This window comes from Mya arenaria, chromosome 15 (genome assembly GCF_026914265.1).
Source record: "Mya arenaria isolate MELC-2E11 chromosome 15, ASM2691426v1".
NCBI classification, from domain to species: Eukaryota; Metazoa; Mollusca; class Bivalvia; order Myida; family Myidae; genus Mya; species Mya arenaria.
This window is the reverse complement of record NC_069136.1, coordinates 52426001-52445929: the sequence shown is the minus strand read 5'-3', so window position 1 is coordinate 52445929 and position 19929 is coordinate 52426001. Positions and strand designations below refer to the sequence as shown.

The window sequence follows — 19929 nt, the reverse complement described above, 5'->3', positions numbered from 1 at the left end:
TCACCAACAAAAATGCCACTTAAACAGCCTACAAAATAACATATTTCACACAACCATTTTTCATTTTCTTAACTGTCAGAGAGTTTTTTCCCAATTTTACTGTTTTTGAAGACTAAAAACTGTGTTTAAGACACTCCATAAATATTTCAATGCCATTATCCTTTAAAAGCCAACTGTTTTTATGTAATTATATGTTATTTACAACAGAAAAACAGGTTTTCTATCGCACTAAATCAGTACCAAAAATTACCACAATAGACAACTTGGTTATTTCAGGAAAAATTATTTTCAAAATTGGTATTTTGAAAAGTAATTCAATGATTGTACCCTTTGGATCAATTAAACTCATACTGAAGCCACACCCAATCGTTTGAATGATCATCAATGTTGATTAAGGGCAAGTGAAAGAAACAACAAAAACATATTTTGAGTCAATGAATGCCAGAATATATCTGACTAACCGAAAATGTTCTATTAAAAGTGCATGCCCTAATAGACATGCGGGAATCTTTTCATGGGTCTATTTTCAGAGTTTGTGACAATAATGAACAATGAATACCTTTAAATATTGGTTGTTTATTTTTTATGTGATACTGTATTAAAGGTGTTGTTTGTTTACAACGCTCACGCATTGTTTGTTTGCATTTGATGTTCAAGCGTTAATTGTTGTTTATTTACAACGGTCAAGCATTGTTTGTTTGCATTTGATGTTCAAGCGTTAATTGTTGTTTATTTACAACGCTCAAGCCTTGGTTGTTTGCATTTGACGTTCAAGCGTTAATTGTTGTTTATTTACAACGCTCAAGCCTTGGTTGTTTGCATTTGATGTTCAAGCGTTAATTGTTGTTTATTTACAACGCTCAAGCCTTGGTTGTTTTGCATTTGATGTTCAAGCGTTAATTGTTGTTTATTTACAACGCTCAAGCCTTGGTTGTTTGCATTTGATGTTCAAGCGTTAATTGTTGTTTATTTGCAACGCTCAAGCCTTAATGGTTGTTTGTATTTGATGTTCAAGCGTTAATTGTTGTTTATTTGCAACGCTCAAGCCTTGGTTGTTTGCATTTGATGTTCAAGCGTTAATTGTTGTTTATTTGCAACGCTCAAGCCTTGGTTGTTTGCATTTGATGTTCAAGCGTTAATTGTTGTTTATTTGCAACGCTCAAGCCTTGGTTGTTTGCATTTGACGTTCAAGCGTTAATTGTTGTTTATTTGCAACGCTCCAGCCTTGGTTGTTTGCATTTGATGTTCAAGCGTTAATTGTTGTTTATTTGCAACGCTCAAGCCTTGGTTGTTTGCATTTGATGTTCAAGCGTTAATTGTTGTTTATTTGCAACGCTCAAGCCTTGGTTGTTTGTTAGCACAGTTCACTTAGCATTGTTTTGTTTGTTTACGATGCTCAAGTGTAATTGGTTATTTATTTTGCGATGCTCAGGACTGGTCTTGTATATTTTGTATAAGATGCTCAAACGTTGGTTGATTTTAGATACCATATGTATTTTATGGTTCTTAATTAAGTAAAATTAGTAATCGACGTTTAACACCCATAGACGATTATTCAGTTTTATTTGATAATCGCACCATCACTACAATTTATTATAAGTCTGCAGTTCTTTCTGTTTCTGTAAGACTTAAAGACTTATGTATGATTGCTTTTGTGGTACTAAGAAGTCAGGTCGCAAGGGAGAACAAAAGTATCAAAAACTATCTGGATATATATCTACCAGATCTTTCCATGTAATAACTTGTGTGTTCAAGTAAATTATTGTAATAACCTATAGAAGTAAATTATTATTATTACATTTAGACATCCCACAGGGGGCGTTGTTTCTATAATGATATCATATTCTGGATCATTTGGATGTGATGGAGTTATAATATATAATGTGATTCCAAAGAAATTGATTGATTTTATGTAATCAAAATTCTTAGATAACATATGATATCATTGAGAGGCTTTAGAGTGGATGTGATTTTACACTATTCATTTTGTATGTGTTATTCATTTTGCATCTATTTTGTATGTGTAATTCATTTTGTATGTGTTATTCATTTTGTATCTATTTTGTATGTGTAATTCATTTTGTATGTGTTATTCATTTTGTATTTATTATTTATATTGTATGTGTAATTCATTTTGTATGTGTTATTCATTTTGTATTTATTATTTTTTTGTATGTTTATTCATTTTGTATGTGTTATTTATTTCATATGTGTTTTTGTATGTGTCATTCATTTTATATGTGTTTTTGTATGTGTCATTAAATTTGTATGTGTAATTCATTTTATGTGTTTTTTATGTGTCATTCATGTGATAATTCACTAGCCTAAATTTTTGTTGAAGATTTGTCTTTAAATGGTCCGAGTGTTAAGAACTTTGTCAAAATTAAAGATAAAAAAACATATATTCCACTTTATTCAAGCTCTTTTTTTACCCACCAATTTGCCAGCGATTTGCACAGCACCAAAATATAAACTTTTTTCACAAAAATCGTACTAAAATTTACAATCTAGGTCACTTTAGTGACATAATTGTTTTTTGTTTACAGACTTTGTTCTCTGGAAGTTAACAACCTTTTGGGAGTATTTATTTGTGGAAAATGTATTCATTATAGCACTGCTAACATTAGCCACGTGTACTTCCTTGTCACAAGGTGTATAACTGTATTAATATATACCATGATGAGAATTTGTTTTCAGGGAACCGACGCAGAAGTAAGTGCTTCTATAAGATGAAATGATTTTCCGAAAAATATAATCGAAAAGTGAAAGAAGATTATTTTTTACTAGTATATTGGACTTGTCATTTGGTATTTTTACTTGACCAAGATGAAACTTGACTATTGTTTTACTGGTGGACTATTGCGTTGAGAGAAAACTCAACTATTGTTTTACTGGTGGACAGCTATTGCGTCAGTTTAGACCACCATCATTGCTTTATGCCTTCATTAGGACAATATAAATTAATTTCCCAGATTTTCATCCAAATATTTTTTTTAATGGGTGTGGAGGTGACATTTTATTTTTCATTTTTCTAAAATGACTGTTTCACCGTTGAATATGTGTCCATGATCTTTTTAAATTGCATAAGGGACTATATACATGTGATTCCAGAGGAACCATCGATGAACACGATCATAACAATAGTCCTTTTTTTTCACATGTGAATTTCATACATCGACACCGCAGGTATGAATAATGCCATTTGTTGACAGTCCTAGACCATGCAATACACGAATACAAACCATAGTTCAACATTTTTACTTAAGTCATTAATGTTTAACGGGCAGGGGAAAAAAGAGGGGGAAGACGGGGCTTGAAAATCTAGCAATTCATTAATGATAGTTTGTTTGGTGACTGTGTGTCTGCTACTTTTACCGAGACTGGAAATCGGTCTTGCATTTACCCAGTTTATGCGAATAACGTGCAACAACGCGCCATCTGATAATATTTAATGTATAAATAATGATACGTGATTAGAATTATGATATTTCTGGAGAGCATACTCATATTAAGACATATTAATAAAAATATTATAACAAAATTATGCAAAAATGGTGAAGTTTCTCATACTATTTGACATTGTCATCAAATTAATGCATGTCAGATGATGATGATATTGACGTCTGTAAACAATAAATGCACAGGTGCTATTCGGTGAAATGTTCAATATCAGCTTTTTGCAACTTTTAAGTTAAATTAAAGTTTACAGTATGTGAGAGAGCGTCTAATTTCATGTGTGTCCAGCTTATAGAAAAACCCCCTTTAGGGCACGCTGCATTGCCTGTCACTCGCAAGCCTTGTTACCCGCTTCTGCGCGCACTCTCATGTCAAATATTGTAACAGTTTATAGTCTTTCTTTCTGCATATGTTTAACTATTTTGTCTTATAATCCTTTTCTCTGTTTGTTTTCCAGGTTGGTTTAGTAAGATTTTTTTTTAATCAAATCACTTTTATCAGGGTTTTGTTAATGAGTGAGGAGGGTGCGCACTCGGTACCCTGCCTTTTTTGGTAGCACTCATCTGCCCTCATGGAGACCAGCATGACTTTTTAATTGAATTACGAGTATTTAATCACCTAGATATTTAGATCAAAGGTGGTTTTAATGTCAATAATGCTTCGTGACATGTATTCCAAATTGACACAATCTTTAGAATAAATGGGAATTTAATTACCAATCTAAAACACGCAGATAGTGTAACGTAACCACAATAGTAGGAATTCAGTTGCATAAATAACATCTTGTCTATATTTGTAAAAATAATTTGTAAATTTGAAGATTTATCTGATGTTTTTAATATAGGCACCTGATCTTGGATTTATTTGCGAGACATATCTGCAATATTCCAAATTAATTATGTACTGGTAAAAAAAGAGTTATCACAGTTTTCATTACAATTTAAGGGAGTTAAAATGTTTTTAAAAAAACAGACACTATATAATTAGCATCGGGGTTGGTTTTAACTGCAATATAAAAGACATTCATTTTCTGGGTGATTGATATTAACTGTTTATAAATGGTCTTTAGCACCACGATATTTCAACAATTTGGAAAGACTTTAAGGAACTCGTTCATACATTTTATGTTGGCAACATATTTGTTTTTAAATGTTGAAATTTATTTTACTTACTTTCATGAACAAAATCCAAACAGCAACTGCCAGACTCTCATTTGAACAGATTTAAGTAAATCCTAGCCTAAAATGATTCAATTTTCAATAGCGTTTGCTTTTCGGCAATAAAGAGCATCTTCGGTCACATTTTCCAATAATAATTAGCTTGACTATTCGAAGAATAAGTAGGCTATACCCAGCGTCATCCAATTCACTTATACTCCACACAGTTTCGTTCAGGATCATCACACAAAGAGGTTACATGCCAAATTCCATATTATAATCCTCAATACAAATTATGGCCCCTGATTGACTTAGGAACTATTAGGTTAAATTTTTAGGTTACATTGTGCAATTTGGGGTTTTCACCAAAAACTTCTATACCCTTTGTTTAATTGATTTTAATACTTCACATAGTTATTTACGGCCATAACACAATTTGTGTAACTTATATAACTTCACTAAATATATACAAATTATGGCCCTTGATGGACTTGGTTGGTTAACGTTTTGGGCAACTTAAGGTTTTAACTCAGATCTCAAATACTGTGCATATAAAGGCCTTTGTACTTTACAAAGTAGCCATCAACCAATTAGGTTGCATAATTCCATAATAACCCTAAATACAAATTATGGCCCTTGATTGACCTTTTTTTTTTTACTTCTTTTTACCTTTTTTATTGTTTTTGACAGGCACATGTTTATATTTTTACCAAGTTACCAATGTGAAACCTATTAGATTTGGGATTGCATTTGGGGCCCCCAGGGTCAAGGTCAAGAACAATGTCACTAAAAATAGAAACAATAGGGCCCTAAAATGCTCATTTAAGCAAAGGGCCACAACTCTGTGATAAAGCATTAATAAAAATGTTGCAATTTAAAGATATCTTTACTGATGACGATGCCTTGTTTTATAGTTTTAAAGGGTCATGCAATAAAGTTACCTGTAAAGTTTTATTGAATTTGGCCTGGTATAAGTTTTAGAGATTTTTCTTAAAGCAAAACAGTAAGTTGGCCATTTTGTTGTTGTTGTTGTTGATCAATCTCAACGCCTTGTTGTATTTTTGTAGAGGGTCACCCAAGGAAGCTTCCTGTAAAGTTTCATTGAATTTGAACTGGTTGGTTCAGAGGAAATGCTTTTTAAAGCAAAACAGGAAGTCAGCCATTTTGTTGCTGTTGTTAATCAATCGTGACCCCTTGTTGTATTTTTGTAGAGGGACACCCAAGAAAGCTTTTTGTGAAGTTTCATTGAATTTGGCCTGTTAGTTTCAGAGGAGATGTTTTTTAAGCAATTGTTGATGGACGGACGGACGACAAAGACCGATCACAATAGCTCACCTTGAGTACTTCGTGCTCTGGTGAGCTAAAACAAACAGTTGAAACTGAATCTCACAAAAAGGTGTCATTTCTTGTTTCTTTTTTAATTTGACATTTTTTAATTGCTTTTGACAAGCACATATTACATCATTATTGTATTAATTCATTTCTAAGTCACAGCGGTGTTTAGTCCTGCTGTCCTACGACAGCTCTTGTTAAAAATAGATTTAAGTTGAACTTTTGTAAATGCTTTATCATTGCTACAAGCATTTTCTTCACATTTCAAAAGAAATAAATCAATTTCAGACCCTATCCAACATGAGAGTCCCTTTAAAGCTCTGAGGCATAAGGAGGACTGCAACAGACAATTTAAAACAAATTATTCCTTTTCAATAAGATTGACACATAACAAGCTGAAACTATGAAATTGATTGACAATGTAACAAGTTGAAACTATTAAATTTTCGGTGAAATTGTCTTGTTCAGGGAAGTTTTAGATTCGTATCAATTGCTGGAAAATTTAAGATATTAGAAATAGGCCCCTTTCCTTATGGATGTCTTGGTCATTCAATTAACTGCAAAGATTTAATCCAATTTTAAAAAAATATTCTTCAAATAAATTTGTTAAAGCAGGAAATATTCATAAAACCTTTCATTTAATTTTCATAAAACAAGAGCATTTAGTTTTTCAGATTCATTATTAATTGATTAAACCCCTTTAATCAAGCAAAGTTTCTGTGAAATAAAATATATCATCTTTAATCCTAGCTTTAGCTTGACAATGGGGAGTTACTTCCCTTGGAGGAAAAAAATCCAAGTACAGTAAAACTGCAATCGCTCGAGGTCGCAGGGGACCGAGTCTAAACCTCGAGGGAACCGATGTTTCGAACGACCCGATTTTAAATTCTCCAGTATGTTATGAAAAATATTTCAGTGTATTTCAAGTATGAAGCAGTCTGTTTACTAAGACATCAATTATTTGTTGCATTGTGGAAATCGCTCATATGTTCAAAGGCTGTCGTTTATTATGTGTATACTAAATATAAAATGTAAAAGAAATATCAATAAATCATTTTTTTCAAAGTGACAAAAAGGAATTATTTTCAGTGATTCCGATGTTGGATCGATATGGTAGTATTTATTCATATTTTTATTACTCATTTACATTTCTCACAATTAACCTCCCGTCATTTACTTCTCATAATTATCTTCTAAAATGCCCATATCAACTAATATCGGTCAAGCATTAACAGTGTTAAACGGTTGTTCACACCTTATCAATTGCCTTTCAACTGTCATTGCAATTTTTACAACTTGCAAAAACTTTGATACCTAGCAATTGTTTGTTTATATTGGAACAGGCGTTCGGGAAAAAGTGTGAAATTATTACCTCGAGGGAGTCGTAAGGTGTTGTATATGATTTGTGTACTTGGGACCGAGTATATTGCTCGACTCCTCGATATAATTAGGTTTCGATGCAGCGTAGGTATGTTTTATATGAAAATAGAAGCAAAAAAGTTCGGTACCAAGCTCCGACCTCGAGGGAACGCCGGTTCTCGAACGACCGCTTGTTCGCAGTTTTACTGTATTTGCAATTCGATTTCAAATGGATTAACAAAGCTAATGTTCCTGAAGTTTAAATTGATTATTTATAATGACTGGAAATAGCAGAAATTATATCTTTACATAAAATGATTAGAATTAAGTAATAATTAAGGGAAAATAAGTAAGTTAAATGGCCCACAATAATTTGATCAAATTTACTGTAGAGAAGTTGTAGTTACTAGTAGTTACTGTAAAGTAAGTGTTTATAGATTGTGACATCAAAGTAATTGTAACTTACCAGATAATAAAATGGATCTTTACCACAAAATAGATAAGCAGTATGCCATGAATTTGCAGTGCAAACCTGGTATGGCAGTTTGTCTAGGCCAGTATGTGCATTTGTGAAAAATTGCGGGATGGAATTTCACGACATCAAAAACAGACTAAGTTTGAGCATCGTATACAAAAAAAGAAATGTGAAAATATGTCCTGTTTTCAGTAATTCCCAAAACTCTCCAACCAGCTTTATGCAGATGATAGTATAGATTATGCAAAATGAAAAAATAATGCTCTAAATTGATGATGACAGCGCTTTCATATAACTTCCTGTCTCTAAGGTATAAAATCTATCAAACTGGATAAATCATATAACGGAACTGTCCATCAACTATTATCCCTTCATTATTCCGCCTATTTACTTATTATACAAGCGTAAAAGTGAGAAATTTCTGAGAAATATCTACTTAAAAAAATTCTATGTTCAGAGCTGCTAGTGACTGCATGGCATCACATACACTGCTTACCAGGAGGTATTTATATACTTGAGTCTTCCAAATTAATGCTTACAATAATTAGAAGTGTATATCCAATACTGTGATACTTCAATATGCAAATATTAAATGCTATACAAAATAAATGATGGTGAAACAGGGCGTCAGGAAAACACTTTTCTTGAAAATATATGTTCTTCAGTCTTTGTGATATGCACCAGCCTCTCCCAGACCTTTTCCTAACCAATTCCCATTTGAATTCTCTGACCAAGCTATCGGTAGGTTTTTGGCACTGGAACTTTGGTCACCCCTCAACCGTAGCCTCAATATTTCCTTCTCTCTGCTATTTAACAAATTGTTTCTACATCCCTGGATCTCAAGTTCCAATTTTCCCTGATCGTCGACTTTTGCCTATTTCTTAAATTTCCCTGTTTTTATCTGTCTTTTGCACCTTTCCCGAATTTCCCTGACCAATTCCCTGAACTTTTCCAGAACTTAAAATATCCCTGGTCAGATTTGATTGCTTAAAATGTTGCTATTATCAACGCTAATTTTTATTTTTTATAATGTATCATATTTTGGACCATTAAATGCATATTAACGTTGTCATAGTGCCTATGCAGCTCTTTTAAGGTTCCATCTGGGACCAATAACAAATCTTGCACCTAGGTTCCATAGATAATATGACATCATTCAATATTTCAGAAATTTATTCCAAATACCATTGTAATATCGTCCTCATTATGTCAACTGCATATATCACAGAACGGCATTGTTCAAATATATTGCATGTTTAGATGTTGAGAACAAATGCCAATTACCATCCACATAATTATCTCACATTTCACCGAATTATACAACACTGAGACAATTGTGCACTTATGCCATGAAATTATGCAAAATTATTACTTTTTGTAGTCAGAAAAATTAATATAATAGCTATAATGACACAGGCTGGGTCTCAGTTTCTCACAATTGTAACTTACTAAAAATATATATATTCACTGACCTTAATGTCTAAAAATTCCTCAAAAACGTTGCCTTAATTTGAATTCGGTCAGAATTTTTTTTGTAATTTTTTTTTGAATGATTCATTTCGATCCTCTTTTAATTCAACAATTATATTTAAGGCCCTTCAAATCCACCGAAAGATACAAATTATATGAAATCATCAAACAAAATTTATAGGCACAATAAAACAGTTCTGAAAGCTTTAAAAGGATTTTAAATGCATTTTTTGTCCAAGCATTTAAGTAAATTCATCAAAGTTTCAATATACGAACAGCCAACTTCCATGTAGTCAAGGAATTTTCTCAGATCCTTTTTAATACTGCCGATAAAAATTAGTAGTCCCAAATTGAAAGATAAAATTGAATAAAAATCTGAATATACAACAGCTAAAAGAGAATAATTGTATTTACCTGATTATAAAGCATCTTTACTGTTCATTGAAAGCAGACCATTGGACATCCAGTCAATATATTCCAAAGCATGTTGTTTTTTTATATTTCACTCCATAAGTTTTTTTTCACTCCAAAAGTTTTGTCCATATCATAACAAGAACCTTTTCCCTTCTTTTAAACCAGTTTACAAATTCACTTCAATTGTTTTTAACATAATGTATCAATCTCCCCCATGATTGCAAATATTATCACTTTTCAAAAGAAACATTTCAGGGTTTTGCAAAACAAGTTCCATTGAACAGACGGAAGTTATCCAAGTTCAGCCTCTGCTGGCTACCTATTTCGACATCTTAACACACAAGCTGTGAAAATGACTGAATTAACTGCTACCACTGACAATTACAAAGAAATAAACTAAATAAATGAAATTAGAGGCATCGTAGCCAACTGAGTTGGGAGTCCTGAAGCAATTTTTACAAAGTAAAGATGGGACCTTAGCTAGTCAGGATACTATTGGAAAATTGGCAGTAATAACAATGGCTCAGGATTTATTGCAACTCCCGAGACCACAAATGTAGATGTTTTTCTCATCCAAGTGCTATTTGAGAGACATTGAACGGTTTAAGACGGAGGAGCAGGTTTTTTAAGTTTGGTGCTTAGAAGAATTCAAGACACGGAGGCTGGAATGAAGATTTCATGAGACATTATTTCTGCCGTTTAAGGTAAGTCATTTTCTATTAAGCGTTAAGATTTAGTTAACATTATTATACTTCTTTGATTTAGCTTGATTGTATGAACAGTTATTGACATCACTCTCAAAGAAGAAGTTATTCACTGGTGTCCATTTTGAGAGTTTAAGCGAATAAAGTATACCTGGTCAACCTCAAACATACGAGGCCAATTTCTTTCAAAAGAGGGGACCAGTAGTCTAAAATTATAGATGTGTTATTATAATACAGGATTCTTCTAATCCCTTTCGAAGGTTTTGCCAAATAAAAAAATCTGTCCTCTTCACAATTACTTGGAGTAAGGTGACCAGATTAGTACCATTCTTATAATTTTGACTGCAATAACAAGGAAAAAACGGTGTAGTATCGCAATTACAGGGCACCATGTTGACAGGCAATGTCAGCATTTGTTCTCCAGTGTTTCCAGCAATTAGAGATGACAGTTATGACTTATCAATAACTTCACCTTGTTTGTATATAGAAGATTGTTGTAATTGCTGTGTGTGGAAACCCCAGTTCCATGTTATTTCTGTAATGAACATTGCTCATTTCGTTTGAAGAAAAAGGTGTACATCATGATGCGTGGCATCATTCAGGGTTAATTGAAAGAAGTCACACAAGTGGCTGCATCAACTTATAGAAAGATTTTTGTTATTACTGAGTGAAGTCAAACAGCAGTCGTATTTGCACGTGCAGCAGTAGCAGTTGTCAAGATATTTTTTGTAAGGTATGTTTAAGTATGAGATCTTTGCAGGACATGCATGATGTATGGGAAAGGGAAGCTTGGTGGGGGGGGGGGGGGGGTAAATGGTTTTAAAAAACAATATTTTACAGTGAATATAAAATTTGCCATTTTAGTTTTGAGTCTCCATGAACCTCCATGAACCTCCATGAACCTCATGCATGCAGACTCAAGAGGTTCATGAATATCACTGGCGAAGCTGTATATACACTACCTGAAGGTTGTTCATGTAAATGGGCCAACTGGTGAAGCTGTATATACACTACCTGAAGGTTGTTCATGTAAATGGGCCAACTGGTGAAGCTGTATTTACACTACCTGAAGGTTGTTCATGTAAATGGGCCAACTGGTGAAGCTGTATATACACTACCTGAAGGTTGTTCATGTAAATGGGCCAACTGGTGTAGCTGTATATACACTACCTGAAGGTTGTTCATGTAAATGGGCCAACTGGTGTAGCTGTATACTGTGAAATCATTAATGTTCGTGGGGCATTAATGTTCGTGGTTTTCGTGGGTTGGGTGATCCACGAATTCAAGATCCCACGAAATATAAACCCTTTATTCACTTTTTCAATTGCCTTGTTACGTACATACTCTAGTATATTCTTTACAGAGGTCGCAGTATACACTGTTAAAACCTGTCTCACTGTATAACTTACGATCATTATTCTGTTAATATATTATAACTGCCTTTAACAAATAATGAACCAAATCAATTAAATGTGTTTTATGCAGCAAATGACAGTTATAAGCACATGTTTAAACGTGTGCTGTTAATGAAAATCTCCAAGTTTACAAGATGTGCGTGATGAGTGTCCATACTCGATTTTTTTATTTAATGAAATAATTAATCGATTACTAGTACATTGAAGGTTACTAAGCACCGAACGTGACAATATACGCACCTTTTCGGTGTTTTCACAGTTTGCAAATTCTTAATTGGCATTCAATGGCTTCCCCTATCTGTATTTATGATCAGAGTACATCTTCTTTTATTACCTTTATTCCCAATTAAATCGATAAGTGACATGGGTATATGCACTAATTGGCATGTCGTACCACATTAGCGAGTGTCATAAACTGAGTGACGTAGAAGACGGAAATCACGGGCCAGGTCGTGGATATTATGCAGACGATCTAGGACGATCGCATCTTCGATTTTTTTTTCAAAAATAAAAATCCACGAATTCAAGTACCCACGAAATTGTTTTTTTTCGCCAATCCACGAAATTTCATGCCCACGAACATTAATGATTTCACAGTATACACTACCTGAAGGTTGTTCATGTAAATGGGCCAACTGGTGTAGCTGTATATACACTACCTGAAGGTTGTTCATGTAAATGGGCCAACTGGTGTAGCTTTATATTGCACTTGCTTACAGTAAGGCCACAGCGTGCAATTGTACTGTCAAACATCCGAAAAAAGTGTTTGCTTGAATTAGTGACTTGATCTAGACCTCAACATGCACATTATTTTGGGTCTAGCTAGCAATACTCCACAGGTTTCTCACAATGGGACAATTTTGCTTTAATTTTACATTTTTTAATATCAAGCAATTAATATTGTAGCACTTTTAATGGTCATTAAGTATGGATCTTAACATTAGATTGATTGATGAGCAACATAAACATTTTTGAAAGCCTCTGATCCACTCACATTACTTGCCCCTAGAAAAACGTTCATACAAATAAAATGTATCATATGTCTTTCGTCCAATCAAAGTGTTTTTATCTATAACATGAAGACTCTTGATAAATTCCAGCATTATCCTCTAGTCGATATCAGTGACACACTTATTACAAAAATGATGTAAAACATCTTTGATTGTCTGTGAATTCCGAGAAACTACTTGTAAGTTGTTAGATTTTTCATTTGATAACAGGCAATAAAAATTATGTTATAATAAATAACAAATGAAAAAAAACATTAAGAGTTAATTATTGTATTATGATTATGAGACAATTTATTCTGATGGATTTTCAGAATCTCTATCATCTTGGTTAAAACAATGCGGAGCAGTGAGGGAGTTTTCTGACCTGAGTTTAGGGCAGAATTTGTTTTATTATACTAAAACATTTACTCTTTTTCCAAAATGTGAAATAAAATCCCAATTTTAAGGTTATACACATTAATAATATATAAACATTTTTTTTTTAGAAATTAAACACCCCAAACCATTTCTTGATGTAAGACTTAGTCTATTTAAATGAAACAAAATTCTTTCTCATTTTTTACCTCTTATGTGTAAACATTTCTAGCGTTTTTGTTGATTTCTAGGTATAATTAAAATTCCAAGTTTTAGTCAAAATGACAAAAGAGGGGATGTGACTGGATATTTCATTATATATAATATATAGCTGCATTTAAATCAGCTTTTGAGGTTCAATTTAAGTTCTATAGCGGCACTGTAGAGTGATCTCCTGCAATGTGAGGGGGTGGGTCACTTGTAATTTGATCCATTCCAAATGTACTGTGCAATTAGTCCAGCCTGTTCTGCTACATACAGTGTTATCATTGCTAATATTCCGAAGGGTCACTATGAATTTGGTCTAAGACACTTTCTTCCTTTCAGCTGCCTAATATCAAGAACTATTTATCTCAAACTGCGAGTACCTAGTTTACCTGGTCGTACTCTGCTACCTAAATATTTCATTTTGTATTTAAGCCTAATGGAATTTGAAACGTTGTAATAGCTGCAATAAGCACTTCATTAGCTTTGATTGTGCAGAAACTAATATGATTGCGAAGCGTGCCAAACAATAATGGAAACTTGGTATAAACTATATATAATATATACTACAGTAAAGGCATAGAATGTTTTGAGGTAACCCACAAAACCACTTTACTGCTAAAAGACCACACTCAAGAATTTCAACAGGCGTGCAGGTATTATAATTATTTGGTCTATTTTCAAGAACTATTAATAATGACCGAAAATACACTTATATATTTCCGAGAAACAAAGTCTGGAAAACACATATTCTCTGGAATGATTTATCTAACCAATACAGGCACCTATTTGTTTCCATTCTATACTTACATAGCTCATTTCTTTGTAAACATAGACGATTGGTCATAAAAGATTAAAATCCAATAAAACAAACTCGGTTTTGAATTTTAGAATATGATTCAATTTCTTTTCATCAAAAGTGTTGAATTCAATATGTACTTCTGGGAAAGCAATCATTTCGAAATAACTTTTTCTTGCAAAAACAGAAAACTCTGAAAATCTGCAAATTAACACATGGTATTACAGCACCTTGCGATTCTACACTAAATTTAAAACTGATACCTTTATGGTCTGGTCAAGTGGCCCCAATTTCTCGAAAGTTCTCAAAAGTCTCCTATAACACTAGGATAAAGCTAACCTAAGACAATTATACTAATATTGAAACAGGAATTATCTTTATGATAATCACAATTTTTCATTTATCAAAATTTAATTTTAATATTTTTTTTGTCTAATTGAAATGAAGCTACTTAAGCCCGGTTTTAAGCTTAAGAATTTTCGAGAAATTTGGGGCCAGGTAATTAAGTTGGAACAAAGCAAATTGACAAAGGGACATAACTGAACAAGTATTTATGCCAGAATGATGGAACTTTAACCACGCATGTTTATGATATATTTTTCAACTTGAAGACAATAAAGTATCATGTACAACATAAATTCATTTTAATTAAAGAATTAAACCAAGTTATGGCCTTAATCTATCTTAAAAATTATAATCAAATTCTGATCAAATCTTACACATTGAGTCTTAACTCTTTTTACCACATAAAAGTGTACTAAAATGATTCAAAATCTTTAATGTTTTATACTTTTTTTGAAAAAAATGTGTTTACTAATAGATTTTGACAATTATAATTTCATTCGAATGCAAAAAATACACTTGAGTAACTGTTAAAAGGCATTAAAGTATACTCAAGAACATTTGTTGCTGTATAATGTTTCCCTTAAAATCTGGATCATAGGTTTTATAATAATCAACATAATTCAATGATAGAATGTGATTTTAAAATGTGTAAAAACATATATAATTTTCACTAACGTTTGATGCTATGTGATAAAACTTAAGTTAAGACAGATATTGAGATTTGACTTAAGTATTTTCGTTGTATTTTTTGGGGCCATGATCATCAGACAGCTGCGAAACACAATGTTTTGCATAACATCATCAATCAGAAAATCTGAAGAACAAAAACAAGTATGACAATATTTCAGATTATTTTCTTTAAAAAAGAATCTCTATTAAAACAGTAGAAATGATGTTTTGGCCAAGAATTGATTTGTTTCAAAATTGATAATTAGCTCTGAGGCAAATGGGAGGCAATCCGCTTGGTCACTTTTTGGAGGTTAATTGTTTGATATGGTCAAAGTTCCCTGTAGTTTAAACCGGAGTACGCCTGCAGAAAACCCACTTGTCAACCTTGTGGTAACCATTAACCGAACTCACATGCACCCAGGCTGGGAATCGAACCCAGGTCACCTTGGTGAGAAGTAAGTGCGCTAACGTTGCACTGCACTTCTCACCAAGCTGACCTGGCTTCTGATCTTTAAAGTACCCTTTACTGGTCATTTGAATGGTTCAATGACAACCAGTACCATGTTAATTATTTGAAGTGTAGTACATGCGTGCCTTGCTCGAGCTCCAGGTAGCTGTTAAGCAATCTAATACTTTTTTTTTTAACCAAAAGCTGCTTTTTTTTTGAAAAGCACTGGCTTAGGTAAGTACAGTTTTCTGTGGTCCCACCAAAGAGCGCACTGGCTCTGCAACTCGCACCAGTTACAAGGTAACATTTTATTCCAAACTGGGCATCAATGTTATATATGCCCATGATCAATTAGCAATAAGATACATGTTCCCTTGTTGGATACATGTCAAACATGGAAACAAATTGCTTTTGTCCGAGTCTATAACATGTTCATTGGAGAGATACATGTCAAATATGGAAGCAAATGGCTTGTTTTCCAGTCTTTAACATATCCAAGGGATTTAGATTTGGCAGCCAACGGTGGCTGGAATCATGGTGCCAAATTAGTTTACCATTGATGTATTTCGCAGGTCAAAAGTGCAATTTTGTGGCTCTCCATCCAGAAATAAGATCAAATATTGACAGTATTATTATGACAAATCTATCAAAGACTTAATTTGTCTTGTCTGCTATTTGATAGCAATGGATAGTCACAGACTGGACCAAGCAGTGGAAGGGGATATTTATGGGGATTTTCTGACATCATCATCATCATCATCATCATCATCATCATCATCATCATCATCATCATCATCGTCTTTTTCGTCATTGTCATTGTTGTTGTCATCATCATCATCATCATCATCATCATCATCATCATCATCATCATCATCATCATCATCATCATCATCATCATCTTCAACCTCATCATCATCATCATCATCATCATCATCATCATCATCAGAATCATCAGAATCATCATCATCATCATCAGAATCATCATCCTCTGTATCTTTGATATCATCATTGTGTCCCTAAAATGATGCTGGTGATGATTGTGTTAACTATTACACCTTTAAAGTACACATCTTGTCTCAAAAGATATGAAAATGAGATTTTTTTATTGTTAAATGTTCTTTTCATAGCCATTTTTTGACAGCGTGCCTCAGATGACGTATGTGCATAATTACTTATAATAAACCTGTATCATAGTGTACTACTCTCCAGGGCTGCGTTTGTTAAACAAATCGGACAATACTTTTAGTACTTGTGTCTGAAAGATGTCATTCGCAGAGGTTGCCTTTTCGGACAACAACATTAAAAATAATACTTCGTTGTATTTGTTTTCCAGAAAATAATAACTAAAATTGATCCGACATCCATGCAGTCTGCCTGTCACTTTTTGAGTTTCTCATCTCCAGTCGGTTGTTTCTCTGGCTATTTTAATATTACGCACCATAAACTTCACATGGGATTTCCAAAAAGGCGCAGGAAATTCTAGACAACAGTAGCATGACCTTAGTTTTACTTCATATTGATTAAGGCCAAGTGTGATTTTTCAAACAATAAAGTATGATTACCCACAATTACAGTGGAGACTGATTGTGAACCTTAAATGTCACATTCCCGTTATTGATGGCATAATAATTATTACCGACTTGTCATATTATGCCACAGGAAACAAACTCAGTAAGTGGCTATACAACCACTCCATGACCATTCCATGTGGGGTTTTTTCTATAAAATGGATTAATCTGTTTCAGAGGATAAAATTATTAAGCCTCTCTATTTAAAGGGGCTGCACTCCGTATGATGAAATGGTGAAAAAAAAGAAAATTGTCGAAAACTGACATAAACTTAGTATCGATGTGTACAATGCATTGAAACTTACTAATTGAAGTACCACATAGTTAACTGTTAACAATTATTTTGGCAACCCCAGTTCGAACCAGGTCTCCACCCTATTTTTTTTTACATTTTGGTATTTCTTTTACAATTATGATATCAAAGAGTAAATTATTTTATTGGATAATTGTCCTGAGATTCGTTTCAGTAAAAAAACTTTTTTTAGTGCCAATCTGGTGTATAGTCCCTTTAAGAGGCTTAATTTTTTTAATATTTGAGCCAGAGTTACCAGACTTGCATATCATGTACATCAATTATTATGCATATTATCAAAGAAAACATTCTGTCAACACAGCGCAATGTTAATTTTCCCCATATGACCAACTTAAAGACATCTATTCAAGCTAAATATGCTTCTTAATAATTGACTGCCTCCTGTGTTTTTTTCTAATCCTTGTAGGTTAAATTATGTTAAAATAGTAATGTCTTTTTGTAAATTTATTGATGGATGGATTGAAATGACCTCCAAGAACTCTGACCATGACCTCTTGAAGTCTTGCAGCCTCAAAATAGTGAGCATTTATGCCAAGTTTCTTGAAAATGCCCTATTAACAGGACAATAAGTTGCAATCTAGTGGTATACAGACGTGTGTTGCCTAAATTTCCATGACTGATGAAATATGACAGCGATGCCAAACTCTGAGCACCAAAATAACATCAATCTAACTGTCGCCAGCGATGAAGGCTGCTGAATATTTTTCTCTCACCATTTTGGGAATGGGTCCACCACAGGCCTTTCTGGCTAAGGAAAATGCCTCATTTTGAATAAGTTTGGGAATTCCCATTATGCCAAGAAATGAACAAGACTGCTCCTCAATAAAGACACGAAAGATAAAAAGAATAGATCCATTCTTCCCTTGGTTGGGGGGTTCAATTCTTTTTCAAAACAGAAATTGGGAATTTTAGTTTTACTTTTTTGAGAAAAGTATATATATATGTTAACATAACATTGGGTATAAATAGGGGCCAAGCATTAGCCCCAGAATCAGTAACAAAAAATAACAGCCGGGGACATGAACTATAATAGGTGACAAAAATTCACCTTTCTCAACCACTTTTGAGGGTGTTTCTACGTTATCTTAATTCTATTTAAACATTAACTTACTCCAATATCAGAACATTAACAAGAAGGTGGAGCTTAACCACGCAATAACTATTGTGCGGATAATTTAAGTTACAGGTTTAGTAGGTGACCCGATATGGGATATACTGGGCAAAGGAAACCATATCGGGTGAGAGCAAAGCTGGAATACAGGGCAAAGGAAACCATATTGGGTGAGAGCGAAGCTGGAATACAGGGCAAAAGAAACCATATTGGGTGATAGCTAAGCTGGAACACAGGGCAAAGGAAACCATATTGGGTGAGAGCGAAGCTGGAACACAGGGCAAAGGAAACCATATTGGGTGATAGCGAAGCTGGAATACAGGGCAAAGGAAACCATATCGGGTGAGAGCGAAGCTGGAATACAGGGCAAAGGAAACCATATCGGGTGAGAGCGAAGCTGGAATACAGGGCAAAGGAAACCATATCGGGTGAGAGCGAAGCTGGAATACAGGGCAAAGGAAACCATATCGGGTGAGAGCAAAGCTGGAATACAGGGCAAAGGAAACCATATTGGGTGAGAGCGAAGCTGGAATACAGGGCAAAAGAAACCATATTGGGTGATAGCTAAGCTGGAACACAGGGCAAAGGAAACCATATTGGGTGAGAGCGAAGCTGGAACACAGGGCAAAGGAAACCATATTGGGTGATAGCGAAGCTGGAATACAGGGCAAAGGAAACCATATCGGGTGAGAGCGAAGCTGGAATACAGGGCAAAGGAAACCATATCGGGTGAGAGCGAAGCTGGAATACAGGGCAAAGGAAACCATATCGGGTGAGAGCGAAGCTGGAATACAGGGCAAAGGAAACCATATCGGGTGAGAGCGAAGCTGGAATACAGGGCAAAGGAAACCATATTGGGTGAGAGCGAAGCTTGAATACAGGGCAAAGGAAACCATATTGGGTGAGAGCGAAGCTGGAATACAGGGCAAAGGAAACCATATCGGGTGAGAGCGAAGCTGGAATACAGGGCAAAGGAAACCATATTGGGTGAGAGCGAAGCTGGAATACAGGGCAAAGGAAACCATATCGGGTGAGAGCGAAGCTGGAATACAGGGCAAAGGAAACCATATTGGGTGAGAGCGAAGCTTGAATACAGGGCAAAGGAAACCATATTGGGTGAGAGCGAAGCTTGAATACAGGGCAAAGGAAACCATATTGGGTGAGAGCGAAGCTGAAATACAGGGCAAAGGAAACCATATTGGGAGCGAAGCTTGAATACAGGGCAAAGGAAACCATATTGGGTGAGAGCGAAGCTGGAATACAGGGCAAAGGAAACCATATTGGGTGAGAGCGAAGCTGGAATACAGGGCAAAGGAAACCATATTG

The 19929-nt window shown here is 34.2% G+C and overlaps 2 protein-coding genes across 3 annotated transcripts in view; one reads left to right on the top strand and one right to left on the bottom strand.

The window, feature by feature from the left end:
* LOC128220662 (uncharacterized) overlaps positions 1-19929 on the bottom strand; it is a 122549-nt gene that overhangs the window by 56231 nt on the left and 46389 nt on the right. The window lies entirely within an intron of this gene.
* Positions 10250-19929, top strand: part of LOC128220661 (uncharacterized) — a 141971-nt gene continuing 132291 nt past the window's right edge. Inside the window, exon 1 of the mRNA XM_052929147.1 lies at positions 10250-10367. The gene's annotated coding sequence lies outside the window, so the exon portion shown is untranslated. The remainder of the gene's footprint in view (positions 10368-19929) is intronic.